Below are 14,183 nucleotides of genomic sequence, written 5' to 3'. Positions count from 1 at the left end.
GAATTTATTCGACTCGAATCGAATATTGTCCACGAATTCGCCGAATCAGTCGAATCGAATTTTTCATTTCTTCGCTCATCTCTACTAGAAACCCTTTAAATAAGTCATCTTCGTAGCGGAGAAATTCGCATCGAATCGAATTTCACACTGGAATTCGCCGAATCAGCCGAATCGAATTTTTCATTTCTTCGCTCATCTCTAGTTACCATACATTGAAATGCATTTTACATTGTACTTGCAACAAGCATCATAACACATGTTAACACACATAAAAATGCATGAATGCACACTGACGTGTACAATGATTGTGTACTTGTATGCATTTTCATCTATTTTAATTTAAAAAAAAAACTAATTAGGAAAAAATATGAATCCATCCAAAAACTAAATTAAAATGACGTAGACAATGACTCGTGACCTCATAAATATTATGAATATAATCTGCCATTCTGAAGTTTGATTATTTATATTTTCTTTATTTTACTTATTTTTTTATATGGCACCAGCATGTTCCACAGTAGTTTACAGAGAGCACTGAAGCAGTGACATAAATCCCAGTTCTAACTGTGCTTCCAGCCTAAAGTCCTTACTATAGTAAGGCAGGCAGACACAAAGGTATATATTTATCAAAGATCTGATAGAAAGAAACTCGCCTAGAGAACATATAACCAAAAAATTCCCCCAAAGATTCAACAAGATTTACCCAGTTTCTGACAACTTTTCTCAATTTATTGTGAAGGCAGCTAACTGGTGCATTCTATAATAACTGAATCCTGCCAAGTCAATTGTTGAAGTACAGTAGACGTATTTTGAACTATTTTGTGGAATCTTTTGGTGAATCTTCAATGACCTAGTTACAAACTAGTGTTAGCACCCAGCTTTGAAGGCCATATTCTGCAACTCCTGACTGGAAAAGGACAAAAAAAAATTAATTTCAAAAGTAATGTGGTCACTGTCTGTATTATGTACATAAAATTTTGGGAGGTTAATGTGTAAGTATTGTATCGCTACCCCCGCAGGGGCCACTTGACAATGCTTGTCCCCAGTGGTTGCCCTGATCTTGTATGCCTCCCAACACCTCTGACACTCTGAGTTCAGACATATTTCAACAGCATGAAATATTAGTGCAAGAGACACAATTCTTTAGAAAGACCTCTATATTAGGCTTGTTCAAAAGAGTAGTCCACAGCATGAAGGTTTAGGAGGTACATTCCCAGTTAATGCATAAAAGCAACATACTGATAAAATGGAAATAACCAATAGCAATGGTTAACAGATTATACAGTCACAAATGGTATATAATAAATATGTAACTGCAACACCAGCAGCAGGAGGGGGAAGAAAAGGTTTGTTGACTTATCAGCTCCCTCTGAGCCACTGGCATCACAATAGGGAATTATGTAAATATATATGTATATTTACATAATTGGAGCAGGTTACTCCTGTTATATTGCAGTCTTGCCTGTTGGAAAAATCTCATTAATGGTGGGCTGCCATGATTCCGCCAATATAGGGCATCCAAGAAAAAATGAGAACGATATCTCCAATTTGCAAAAAGTCGTTTTTACTTCACATGAATCTGCATACAAAAATTAGCATGACTGCACAGTTTCAAGCATAACATTGCTCTTCATCAAGCTACAATTGTAATGTTAACATCATGAAATCATACTATATACCTGAACACAGGATGTGACTGCAAAGGCATACCTCATCTACAACATTAGACCGATAATATCTCAATAAAGGGTCACTTCTATTTATCAAATCAAAGATCAATATAAACATCACCATCACCATAAACCAAAAAAGTAATAATATAAGTCCATCATTTCACCCTAGCCATTCCATTTCGCTTTTCATAGGTCTGGAAGAAATCATAACAATCAACATAAATACATTTATATTACAAAAATAAATATAAATCATAATCCCTGTTCAAACCTGATGGATATAAATAATTAGGGTGGTTTATCCACCATACAACCCTTTGTTTTAATTTAGGAATTCTGTCTCTGTCCCTCCTGTCCTACTTTATCTCTTCCAATACCATACATTTTAAATCGATATCTTTATGATCATGTTCCATGAAATGCTTTGGAACCGGTAAACCTGATTTTTTGCACAAATTAGAGGAACGATATTGTGATATACAATCCATGATATTTTGGGTTGTTTCCCCAACAAAAATCAAAAAGTTTGACGTGTGGAACCCCCAAATGGTGTATTTACGACCATTGCCAGAATGAGCAAAACTTTCTCACTTCTCCATCAATTTACACTGTACACAGTTGAGCCATGGGTAACACCCATTTCTCTTACTGCCCAAAAAGGTTCTGGATACCCGAGTGCCATTGGCCCCTATTACAACAGTCATAACCTGACATTGACAATTTCCAACAAGTACCTTTAAACGCTTACTGCAGAAATAAAACAATAAGGGATGACTGGTACTCTCAGATTTGCGAAAGAAAAAAGTGAAGTACCCAGAAATTGTAACATACTAATAATATGCTGGTAGATTAATTGGATCCTGTCTAAATTGGCCCTAGTATGTGTATGTATGAATATAAGTTATGGACTTTAGATTGTACGCTCCTCGAGAGTTAGGGACTGATGTAAATGTACAATATATATGTAAAGCACTGCGTAAAGTGATGGCGCTATATAAGTAGCTGTAATAAATAATAAATAGAAAATATACTAAAATACAAGAGCATTTTTTGATGTTTATATTGATCTTCGTTTTGATATATAAAAGTAACCCTTTATTGTGAAATTATTTGTCTAATGTTGTAGAAGAGATACACCAGTGCAGTCACACCCTGTGTTCAGGTATATTTATTTATTTATTTATTTATTTCAGGTACTTATATAGCGCTGTCAGTTTACGCAGCGCTTTACATATATATTGTACATTCACATCAGTCCCTAACCCTCAAGGGGTGTACAATCTAAGGTGTATAGTGTGATCCTCTGAGGTTAGCATTACAATTGGAACTTGATAAAGAGCAATGTTATGCTTGAAACTGCGGAGTTATGCTAATTTTGTATGCAGATTTAGGAGAAGATTTGTGAGGATTAGCATCAAGGGTAGAGCCTTTCAAAGCACACAGCCACTCATTTTCTTCGTTTTAAGGGCTGTTTTAGCCCAATTTTATTTAAAAGAATGTTCTATAAGTCCAAACATAAATGATTTCCCTCACAGGGGTTTTAGGCATTTCACTCTTCCAAATACCGACTTTTAGCCTGCTGGCTTATACATACAATCCTGCTCTGGCCTTCCACTTCAGGCTCACGTCTGTCTCCTGCAGACTCTTTTCTAAAAGGCTCTCTCAGGTATACAGCTAGCATCCCCTTGCTGCTGTGGCTCCCACTTCTCCTAGGTGGAGCCCTCCTGACTCCTGGGCAATGACTTCCTGCCTGCCGGGATGGGGGCCCAGAACCATGGTTAGGCCTCTACAAAAAGGCCTGCACACACCTGTGTAATCAGTGTGCTGGCTGTTTAAAAAACGTGGACCCAGGATTGGAGATTTCACCCCTCCCAAATCACTTTGAAATCTCCAGACCCCAGGTCCCATAAGAGACTTTACGAACCAACGAGGAAACTGACAAACCAGTTTCCTCTGCATTAAGCAGACCGCCTGGAGCACCTCAACCTGGTTAGTTGTGACTCCTGGGTTATAACCTTGATTTAGACCCTGCAGGATACCGCACTGCCATGATATATATATACAATATATATATGTACAGTCTATTAATAGACTGTATATATTCACATAAATGGGTATAGACATCCTAATTTGAATAACAATAGCCTAGATGCAAAGAGGTCCTTTAAGTAAAAATAGCAACTTGAGTCCTGAGATGTTTAAAGTTCCTGATGTGATAGCCATTGTCCTCTGCTAGCAATGCTGGGGCCTATGTACCGTAGTGAGTAATGGTAATTCAATGAAGATAACAGATAACGCAAGTGTCATGTTGGGTCTAAAATGGATATAGCAGACTTTGAACATTGTTCTAAAAGGTAGGGAGCCTACAGTAGAATGGAAAAGGAATGCAAATATGGGCAACACTGACTGGGGGTTGAGCGTTTGTTCTTTGCTCTATAGCTGGCCCACAAATGTTGGAGATGTATCAAGCACACTTGAGGAGTGCAGCTTGAGAAAATGTGATTGATGCACATTAATTGGATTGTATACTTTGGGTTACTTGTGATGTAAAAATGCAAAAAGAGAAGAACAAAAGCAAAGGTAACAACCCCAGTCTTCATTGCACTTACATGCTATTGATTTTGAGAGTGAGCCCAGCCATATTTATGTAATAATCGTTGTGGTAAAGTTTTTTCAACTGTGTACCTGTTTAGCGGTATCTGAGCACTGTCCGCTTCACTAGCTATATCATAAATCATAAATGCCACATCAGCTTAGCTAAGGGTTGGTTGTCTTTCTACAATGGTCAGGTTAAATGAGCAAGGAACTTTATCTTACTAATAATTTTACAAAAGGAGTCAATATGTGGAATTGCAGACTGCTATAGCATTGGTCTGGAAATGTCACGGAACATGATGTTCAGGAAGTTCAGGAAGGAAAAATTAATATAGCATTGACCAGATACTGCTTACATTACTGAGTTAGCTAGAGTTAGCTAGAAGAACTAGCTTGAATTCTCATTGAAGTACATTTCTCATTCTATATTATTATAAGGATTGTTCTGTATCGACTACTGCTTTGAAACAGAATAGAAAGCTTATTGCAAGATCTAGCCTCCATGTGACTATTTAAGAGAGAAGTGCCCGTTGTTACAGCCAATGCCTGGAGGGTGAGATGAGAGAAGTAAATGTGGGTGTAAACATCTCTGCAGAGTCTTGGAAGCTGGTGCCTGAACCTAATTTTGGGAGTGGGGGGCTAACCATAGAGGGATGGGAGGATAGGAAACTTAGGCTTCTGGCAACCAGCAGTGCACAGGACAATAACAGTTTGTCCTAAGAAAAATTAGGAGCCTTAGAACATAGGTTTTAGGGGGTGACCCAGCTGCTCATGATGACCACGTACAAGGCAGCCCAAGTACTGCCCACAATGAACCCTGGCTGATTGCCCTTTTGTAGGGAAAACACCCACCTGGCAATCCATCCCACACTCTCTCAAAGACCATATTCATTCTAACCCATGTCATGCATATTACACAGTGAAAAAACATCTCTCTTTCACAACAGACTGATGATATTAGTCTTAATTCACTAAGCTACTACAACACATGTGCAAGTTACCATAATCATTGTTATTTTCAGCCCCATGCTGTTATTTTCAGATTTCATTGACTGCCATTGCTGAAAAGAGAATATTGTGCCACATAATGATCATTATAGCTTAGTGAATTACACTTACATTCCAATAAGTGTATTTCAAAATAATGCTATAAAAATTAGTATATAAGCTGTACAATTCTGAGTAAACACTTGACTTGCACATGGTTTCTGCTGATCTATTTTCCAGTTAATGAACAAACATGCTTAGCATTAATTTCATGCCTGTACGGAATGGCCACAAATATTAATTCATCACTGTATCATATTTAAGGTGTGAGAGTCAAGATGTTAGGCAGTAAATTATAGCTCTTGGATGTCTTTTTATAATAATTCCACTATTATATAGCTGTTTATTTGGCTACAGTGCTGCATACATGAGCAGATATCGCACACTCCTTAACTACCTGGTCACTTATTAAAATTCAGTTTATTTAATCACTTGAGGGCACCATTTTATGAGTCTTTTCTGCAGCATAGGAGGAAGATAATGAACTAGCCATTAGTCTGAAAATATATGAGAAATATCTCAGCAATGCACCTTTTTTTAATGGCCTAGCTAAAGTTTCTCCTGGCAAGATATTACGAAAAAGAATCATCCTGAATTAATTTTAAGATAAACACATTGTGACACAAATATTTTTAAGCTGAAATCTTCCATTGTCATGAAAAATGTTGCTATATGCTAAGTTTTTACATTAATGGCAGCATTTGGGAAACATATATGACTGCTTCCAGTAAAATTTTAGTTATCATCCATCTCTGCCCCCAACTTTAGCAGTAGGCACTCTGTAAATTTATGAAGCAGGAACCTGAAAAATGTACTGGCTTTCGGAGCTATATGCTAGAGAGTTGCATGTCTTTATCTTCAGTATACGGTTGTTATGATGCTACATGGAATATTTGCTAGGGTCCATTCACAATGCATAGCAGTAACACATTGTAAAAGGGTGCGTTATTGCAAGGCATGAAACTCAGTGCAGTGATTTGTAGTGCAATTTGTTTTAATGGTACCCCAACACCCAGGTCCTTAGGCTTCAATCAGCCAGCCATATGCATATTTTCTGCATGGAACACAGGTTCTTGTTTGCAGAGCCAGCAAAGGATCCTGTGTAAAATACATATCTAAAATATTTGCATTTAGATGCCTACATCGTTTAGACATGTACAATTCTTCTTTCATTCGAATGAATATCTACACATTTACGTGCGCATGTGTTTAGGCGCGCACGCGCGTAAAAACCTCCAGGTCTGTGCAGCCCTGGCTGCAGAAGAGTTCTACTTTTTCCTGTACCACTAAACACAACATATATTTGCTCATGTGTGTATGGGCTCATTGACTACTATAGTGCTGTGTATATATGCATACAATGCAGCATTTTTTCTGCCCGTGGGAGTGAGCCCTAAAATATAATTTACTAGAGATAAAAAACTGCTATCGCAAAACCCGCAAAACCATTCAGAGGGTGGTGAAAACCACCGAATGAATTATTGGTATTCAACTTTCCACCTTGGAGGACATTTACAAAAAAATGCTGTGTACAAAGGGCGACGGGCATCATTAGGGATGCCTCTCACCCCATGGACTGTTCATATTCCTTCCATCGGTCAAATGATACATGTGTCTCAGAGCCCGTACAAATAGACTGAAAAATATTTTTTTCCCTGTGGCTGTTAAAGCATTGAACAGCTAATCATTAGACAATATTGCATTACTGTATATTTTATTCACCATTGCATTACTGAATATTTCATCCATTAATGCACTACTCATTGCACCAATTATGGCATTACTGTATATTCCATGCCCTGATTTTTCCTATATTGTTATGTATTGTAAATGGGCCATTTATGCACTTCTGGCTGGATACTAACTGTACTTCATTGGCTCTGTACATGTACAAAGCTGTTCCTAACACTGCCCCAAACTACATCACCGACCTGATATCCATCTACCACCCAAAACGCACTCTCCGCTCCTCACAAGACCTCCTGCTTTCTAGTTCCCTGGTCTCCCCCTCCCATGCCCATCTCCAGGACTTCTCCAGGACTTCCCCCATCCTCTGGAACTCTCTACCACAGTGGTTCTCAACCTTTCTAACGCCGCGACTCCTTAATACAGTTCCTCATGTTGTGGTGACCCCCAACTATAAAATTATTTTCGTTGCTACTTCAGAACTGTAATTTTGCAGTGGGAGGAATAGTGCCCCATCATTGGTATCAGTGGGAGGACTAGCGCCCCATCATTGGTATCAGTGGGAGGAATAGTGTCCCATCATTGGTATCAGTGGGAGGAATAGTGTCCCATCGTTGGTATCAGTGGGAGGAATAGTGCCCCATCGTTGGTGTCAGTGGGAGGAATAGTGTCCCATCGTTGGTATCAGTGGGAGGAATAGTGTCCCGCCATTGGTGTCAGTGGGAGGAATAGTGCCCCATCATTGGTATCAGTGGGAGGAATAGTGCCCCATCATTGGTATCAGTGGGAGGACTAGCGCCCCATCACTGATGTCAGTGGAAGGAATAGTGTCCCATCGTTGGTATCAGTGGGAGGAATAGTGCCCCATCGTTGGTGTCAGTGGGAGGAATAGTGCCCCATCATTGGTATCAGTGGGAGGAATAGTGCCCCATCATTGGTGTCAGTGGGAGGAATAGTGCCCCATCATTGGTGTCAGTGGGGGGAATAGTGCTCCATCATTGGTGTCAGTGGGAGGAATAGTGTCCCATCATTGGTGTCAGTGGGAGGAATAGTGCCCCATCATTGGTATCAGTGGGAGGAATAGTGTCCCATCATTGGTGTCAGTGGGAGGAATAGTGTCCCATCATTGGTGTCAGTGGGAGGAATAGTGCCCCATCATTGGTGTCAGTGGGAGGAATAGTGCCCCATCATTGGTGTCAGTGGGAGGAATAGTGCCCCATCATTGGTATCAGTGGGAGGAATAGTGCCCCATCATTGGTGTCAGTGGGAGGAATAGTGCCCCATCATTGGTATCAGTGGGAGGAATAGTGCCTCATCATTGGTATCAGTGGGAGGAATAGTGCCCCATCATTGGTGTCAGTGGGAGGAATAGTGCCTATCATTGGTGTCAGTGGGGGGAGGAATAGTGCCCCATCGTTGGTGTCAGTGGAGGGAGGAATAGTTCCCCCATCGTTGGTGTCAGTGGGGGGAGGAATAGTGCCTATCATTGGTGTCAGTGGGGGGAGGAATAGTGCCCCATCGTTGGTGTCAGTGGGGGGAGGAATAGTGCCCCATCGTTGGTGTCAGTGGGGGGAGGAATAGTGCCCCATCGTTGGTGTCAGTGGGGGGAGGAATAGTGCCCCATCGTTGGTGTCAGTGGGGGGAGGAATAGTGCCCCATCGTTGGTGTCAGTGGGGGGAGGAATAGTGCCCCATCGTTGGTGTCAGTGGGGGGAGGAATAGTGCCCCATCGTTGGTGTCAGTGGGAGGAATAGTGCCCCATCGTTGGTGTCAGTGGGGGGAGGAATAGTGCCTATCATTGGTGTCAGTGGGGGGAGGAATAGTGCCCCATCGTTGGTGTCAGTGGGGGGAGGAATAGTGCCCCATCGTTGGTATTAGTGACACAAATGATGGGGTACTATTCCTCCCACTGACACCAATGATACTTACCTTGCTGACCCCTGCTCCAGCCTGGGCTCGCTCTCTCCCTCTCCCATCTACAGCCTGCAGAAGCAAAATTTCCACTTACCTGTCAGCTGTCTTCCTTCTCTGGCCTCTCTCCTCTTCACTCGGTCCTGCAGCTCCCTCGATCTTCTTCGATCTGCGCGCTCTGCCGCTCGGCTCCTCCTCTCCAAGCTCCACCTCCTCGCCGGTGATTGGCCGCCTGTGTGCCTTTCCTGAGCTACAGTTCCGGTGGCCAATCAGCGGCGAGGAGGCGGAGCTGTTGAGTGATCCCGGAGGTGTGGCCAGGTTTCAGGGGCAGCATATCATCCCGCCCACAGATCGCGAGACAGAGCAGCGGTGTCTCGGTTCCTAAGACCATCGGAAATATGTTTTCCGATGGTCTTAGGCGACCCCTGGGAAATGGTCGTTCGACCCCCAAAGGGGTCGCGACCCCCAGGTTGAGAACCGCTGCTCTACCACAATCCATCAGACTGTCACCTTCTCTCCTCACCTTTAGGCGCACCCTGAAAACCCATCTCTTCAGAGAAGCCTACCCCGCCCTCACCTAATTGCCCATTTCCTCCGCTCTTCCCACCACTCCATCCCCCACAGCTATTTCCTCCTGTACCACTCTCCCCTCCTTCCTAGATTGTAAACTCCAAGGATCAGGGCCCTCGAACCCCTCGTGTATTGTATTGTATTGTTACTGTGCTGTCTCGTATACTGTCTCCCATTATAATGTACAGCGCTGAGCAAACTGTTGGCGCTATATAAATACTGTATAACAATAATAATAATAATACTTTGCACAATGACAATAAAGTTGAATCTAATCTAATTTAATCTAATCTATCATCAAATAGTTATATTTATTGTTTTGGACAGTTCCATTGATGTAGCGTGCTTTAGGTCCAATTAACACTATGTGCTGTGACCTCATAGCAAAATATGTCACCACAGGGACACATAGGAAACAATAGTTTCCTATGTGGCCCATTTACACTGCAACGCAGCCTAGTACTGTGCTGCAGCATGCTGTGATAAAATGCAGGCATGTTGCATTTTATTGCAGCGCACTGGCCTGAATCACACTGCAATGTCAGGCAGAGCAGCAGTGCAGTGAATTAACTGTATGTTTTGTGCACTTCAAATAAAGCTCATACAAAACAAAAAAAAGAGGGAGGAGTGTGATGTGCTGAATCATGCACCACACTGCCCCCTAGCAGCTGGCAATGCAGAGCAGTCAGAGAACTGATCCACTTCGGCTGCCCTGCAATTTAGCGGGGCAAACAGCATGAACTTGCCCTTGCTGATTAGGAGAAAGGAAGACTACAGGATAATGATAGGTGAAAACAGCAGAAATAAAAAAATAGTGACAAGAACTGGGAACCCAGAGAAATGAGTGTGTACAGGTTATAATATTTTTTGCTTTGACCCTGTTCACACTAATATGTTTTCTCCTGTGTCTGCCATTGCACTGCAAAGCACGACAATGGAAATCACATTATTCTCTATGTTGCTCACATCAGCTCAATTTTTTTAAAAAGTGTGGGTGCTTCATTTGGTGAAACATTTTGCATTGCATTTTTGGCCCTGTAGACTTCAAATAGAGAAAATAATTGGCTCCTGTCTAAATTGGCCCTAGTATGTGTATGTATGAATATGACTTAGGGACCTTAGATTGTAAGCTCCTTAAGGGCAGGGACTGATGTGAATGTATAATATATATGTAAAGTGCTGCGTAAATTGCCAGCGCTATATGAATACCTCTCAAAATAAAAAACACATGTATATACATTTTGGTAGGCTTTTGTGGTAAACAGCCAGTCTCCTCCACCTACAGCATGGTGAAAATACATTTAAAATTGCACAAAAATGTGCTGCAAAAATGCACTGAAAAACCATGATTATGCAGCAGCACTATTGGGAACCTAGGCTTGGGCACAAACTCAAGCTCTCATTTTTCGCCTTAAAGTAAACCCATGAATAACAGAGGTAGTTCAAATTAGACATATCAAGAAAAATGTCAACACAGTCAGCAGATTCACAAATGTAGGCTGCTTAAGTTAAATGCAAATCTTGATTTTGAAAATGAGCTTGCTCACCCAAATCTCTAGCGATTGTTATAAGTGAGCAAAGCCTTATCTAATATTAAAGGGATAATAAGGAACCTCAGGAAACAGAAAGGGTAAGCCAAGATCAATTTTTACAGCAATGTCACGATCTGCATGTCAAGATCTACATTTAACTCAGTTGAGCCTATCTCAAGGCCTATTAAATGTTTTGATATGCGTTTTTTTTCACATGTACTATGATTTTCTTTTTTATTATTTAAATAAATGAATGCGCTAAAACCACAAACTATTCCTAATTTAGTGTAGAAACATTAGTGCAAAAGATATATCTATTCTCAATTAATATCAAAAAATATCAAAATTATGTGCAAAACTATTTTTTAGTGCATAAGTAATTTAAATAATTAAATTTGTGAATATAAAAATTGTCCAATTCTGAATTTCTTCAAATATCCAAACAAATCCTTTTCAAATTCAGGTGCTCTCAAAGAAATTGTGCCAAAATCCACCACCAAAGTAAAGTTGGGTAACTCACCAGAGCTCCATGCTGATCAATCTCTAGATCAGCAAAAAACGCTTTTTGCTCTGGGAGCAGATGCAATAAATCAACTTCTCAGGTGTGATGATCAATAGCTACACATTCATCCATAAGGTAGGTATCCACCACTCAATATAATGGTTCCAGGAGCATTATATCACTCTCTTTTTATATCTCTCCACCGAGGTCATGTTTGGGACCTTCGCTTGCTGGATGCTGACGTCTGTGGAGAGGATTGAGTCACGAGCGCTGTAGTGAGTGTGCGGGGAACAGGAGACTGTTATACCATTTGCTGTTTTATGCTGTTATACTGGTGTCGGTGAAGACACCCTTTTTGTGAGTGTAAATCTTTATTAAATTGTTGGATACTTTTATGAAAAATCTGGCTGCACCATGATTTTCTCTTTCATTCCCAAACATGACCTCGGTGGAGAGATATAAAAAGAGAGTGATATAATGCTCCTGGAACCATTATATTGAGTGGTGGATACCTACCTTATGGATGAATGTGTAGCTATTGATCATCACACCTGAGAAGTTGATTTATTGCATCTGCTCCCAGAGCAAAAAGCGTTTTTTGCTGATCTAGAGATTGATCAGCATGGAGCTCTGGTGAGTTACCCAACTTTACTTTGGTGGTGGATTTTGGCACAATTTCTTTGAGAGCACCTGAATTTGAAAAGGATTTGTTTGGATATTTGAAGAAATTCAGAATTGGACAATTTTTATATTCACAAATTTAATTATTTAAATTACTTATGCACTAAAAAATAGTTTTGCACATAATTTTGATATTTTTTGATATTAATTGAGAATAGATATATCTTTTGCACTAATGTTTCTACACTAAATTAGGAATAGTTTGTGGTTTTAGCGCATTCCTTTATTTAAGTTATAGCACTAAGAAATTTATTTGGTTTCTTTGAGGTGGAATTGCTGCTTTAAAGTATTAAGGGTGTGGCGCTTTTATTACACTTGTGATATCTTTTTTATTATTACATGCAAATTTTGAATTGCCTAGATTTGTAACAGACTTACTTTCCCTACTGTTGCACCCTCCATGCTGATCTTCCATGCAGTAAACTAGCATCTACTGAAGCCATTTTGAATTTAGCTGCCAAACTAATTGCCTTTAGGGCTCATGTACACGGGACATTTGGAAAACACTTCTGAAGGATGGAAACTGACTGCTTGAAAACGTAGGTTAAAAACCGTCTTTTTAGCCGCGTTTGCTTACCGCGTTTAGGCGCGTTTGCGTTTAGTAGCGTTTTTTTAAAGATAACATCAAGAGACCTTCCAAAATGCCCAGAATGCACTGAAAGCAGTAAAAAAATAACTATTTCAGACATTTTAAGAGAGACAGAGAGAGCAGAAGCAGAGAGAGCAGTATGTGTTGAGATGACCTGTCTTTTCTGGTTGTATTCACTATGGATCCCATCATGAGCATAATGCGGCACGTTCTACCATTTTTTCCTTCACACAAAACCTGGAACTGACTGCGCTGGTGTACCAGGCCCATTTGAGTACATGGAAAACACTTTGCATGCATTTCTGATGATGAAATAAGGCTCTGGACAGCATTTGGATATGGAACAGTTAAAAAATGTTTCTAAACACAAATGCTTATAAACGCGGTTAGCCACGTTTACACGCGTTTACAAGCGTTTGGAATTTGAAACGCTGATAAAATCTAATCCTGAATGCAAGTTTGGTGTGTTCAAAAAAACGACTGTAAACTCAACTGCCTGTAAACGACTTTAAACGACATAGTGTACATGGAAAACATTAGGGAGAGTTCAGGGACTGCTGAAAAAAAACTGAACAGCTCCTGAACATGAATTTATCGGCTGCAGTGTACTTGAGCCCTAACTAGTTTACCTTCTAGCTGTTCTTTTTCTGTTGTTATGCTGTCTACCAAATATCCACAGAATACAATTGAAAATTAAGTATCTTTTTTAAGTGCACTTGTGCTCAGACTATTTACATATTCTTAAAGCCCAACTGATAAAGAAAAAAAAAGTACTGCGCTATAAATTAGCATGTGCCTAAAACCCAAGTAATACCCCTAATTAGAAAATAATATTAAGAGGTTAAGACAAACCAATATATAACCAATTATATTGTTCCTTTATGCTAAGCATTTTTATTGTTATTCACCTGCATGGCTTAGACTTGCTGGTCAGCCAGCTTATTTTATTGATAATACTTTGTTTGGGTAGTGCTTCTCTGCAGCCCTCCATGTGTGGCGTGGAGGGGGTATCCGGTGCGGCGTCGCGTGTTCTGTTTCCTTCTGACAGGTGACGCCTATGGACATCTCGGTGCAGAACTACTGTGGTGTCATACACGCATGCCATATTAAGGAATTCTTTATATTAAGGTTGGCCTTTGTGCTCAGGTATGGCTTGCCTCCAACCCTGGTCCCCTATGTCCACCCTCCAGACATCTATGCCAGTGACTTACCATCTCCACTAGCACTACTCTTCTTCATATTCAAGCTGCGGTCCTGAAGAAGCCAAATGCACAGGCAAAAAGAGTTATATGTATGTTGTCACTATGTGCTGATTGGTTATCCTTTACTATACATGAGGGGGGCTTTGCGCTCAACTTGATGTGCTTTGTTCTTATCTCCTCTTTTAAAGAGTATCTT

The sequence above is a fragment of the Staurois parvus genome, unplaced genomic scaffold (assembly GCF_062004578.1).
Source record: "Staurois parvus isolate SC_StPar_1 unplaced genomic scaffold, SC_StPar_1.0 ptg000081l, whole genome shotgun sequence".
Classification (NCBI taxonomy): Eukaryota; Metazoa; Chordata; class Amphibia; order Anura; family Ranidae; genus Staurois; species Staurois parvus.
The sequence above is the reverse complement of the archived record's forward strand: the minus strand, read 5'-3'. Positions refer to the sequence as shown.